Here is a 2,002-nt window from a genome sequence, read left to right on the forward strand (position 1 = left end):
ACAATTGACTTTGTATACTCGCGCATTTGTCTTTCCTATTTTGCAGTCAGCGCATATTGGAATTTTCCCTCCACAGGTACATGTGCGCCCAAGGGGGCGTTTCAACGAAAAGAGGGGCCGTGTTCCGGCGCAAACGGTCCCTGTTGATATTTTGCAGTTTCAGAAAACAATTCCGCCACAGACCAGGAACCTCATGGTCTAAAGTCAGTGGTGCAAATTCAGATGCTATTTTAAGGGCACATGCATGGCCACAGGCCTGCAGAAATTAATGCTATGCACACCGATCTACAGACACCCTGTGCAAAGATGGAAACATTCAAAGCCATGATAATATTTGTCCATTTCCTGGTTTTGTTCGTGCATTGGTCAACTAAACATTTAGTAGCCTATATAGAACATCTACATGCAATATCTTTACAACAACAACGCCTAATTACAACCTATTAATTTGGACAACTTTATACAGCCCTATAAAGGCTAAAGTTACCTTTAGTTTTGTTTCAATTTACCGTTGTGTATGGCTTTAAACATCGTGTGCGCTTTAAAATCAGCCTATAAGCATTATTCAAGGTTTTGACAAGCACCACAATTTTGCCTACCTTGTTGTAGCCCATCTGAAATAACTCCAAACTTTGCTGTGTTCCCTCCATCCTTTCGTTGTTTTCAAAAAACGTTTTATATCCATGATGGCCTTGAAGTCTTGAGTTTGTGAATTCGCTTAAATAAGCTTATTATATGCTGTTAACCAGCAACCATAGACAGTAAAAGTAAGCAGCAAGTAGCCTTGGCTACAATTTCTGTAGTTGCTGCGTCCATTCATTGTTATTCTCTCTCCTGCTCAAACTAAAGTTGTGCGTGCATTAAGTTGATGATACCGTGTTTACAAACTCTACTTTACATAAAATATTGTAAATAGCCTATTGTCATGCAGTTAATGGGATACTGTGCAGAGTTGGAAAGGTCAAATTAGAAACTGTTTCTGTTGCCTGATGGTAAGGTACAGCTGTAGCTTACACCTGCAGGAGCGCTTGCTTGGGCGCCTGTGTTGCGCAATGCACTTTGCTCCTCTCATCTATACGACGCAGTTCCCATTTCTCCAAACCATACATAATTACAAGGGCAAATATTGCTACACGAGGGAAATCAGTGTGGTGTCCGATGTGAAAAAATAGGTATAAATCTAGCGTACATTTCCATGAATCACGGATGTGTTTATGACATAAATTAGGAAATATTAGAGGACCTGTATATTAGGATATTAGAGGACCTGTAATCTACCTCTATAGTGAGGTAGATTACATTGCAAAAATATCACCATGCATTCATAACCTCGTGATTCAGTGAGAGTGATCCCAAAACATCGGAAAGTGACATTTCTGTATTACATTTTGTCAAGAGGAAAAATCAATAGCAAACTGTTCCCAACTGTCTATAGCGCTGTGAACCGTTCCTGGCTGCGCCTGGCAATTCCGCCATCATAATAGCAATCCGCTATGGAACAAGCGTGCCTGTTGTTAAAGGGAATGTGAGATGACGCTCTGATTGGTTTATTGCACGTTACGCCCAAACCACACCCATGATTAATGTAGCTACTTCAGACCACCCCATTTTAGATTTGCGTCGGGCGCAACAGTCATGATCCCACCGGTAAAATAGAAACAGCGCCCAAGATCCCCCCACAAAGCGATTTGCGCGAAGTCAATTGCGCTAAAGTGCAAGATATAGCCCTATGTGTGTGTGCTTTTGTATATGTCTGCATGTGTATGTGTGGCTGTTTGTTGTGTCTGTGTGTAAGAGAGGACACAGAAATATGTGTCAGGATAGCCCATGCTGATAAAGCAACATTGAATTACAATTTTAGAAAAATACAGAACGACATCACTGCATAAAAGTTATTTGTACGTGGATGATACGCTGTTGTGTTTTTGTATTTCTGTGATTCTGTGACAGGTATAAGTATCAGTTGTATATAGGAGATGATTAACGGGAAAAAAAAGACCAG

This window comes from Alosa pseudoharengus, unplaced genomic scaffold, assembly GCF_046254945.1.
Source record: "Alosa pseudoharengus isolate Yale_2024_CS ecotype anadromous, Long Island Sound unplaced genomic scaffold, YU_APseudo_1.1 YU_APseudo_1.1_scf_9, whole genome shotgun sequence".
Classification (NCBI taxonomy): domain Eukaryota; kingdom Metazoa; phylum Chordata; class Actinopteri; order Clupeiformes; family Clupeidae; genus Alosa; species Alosa pseudoharengus.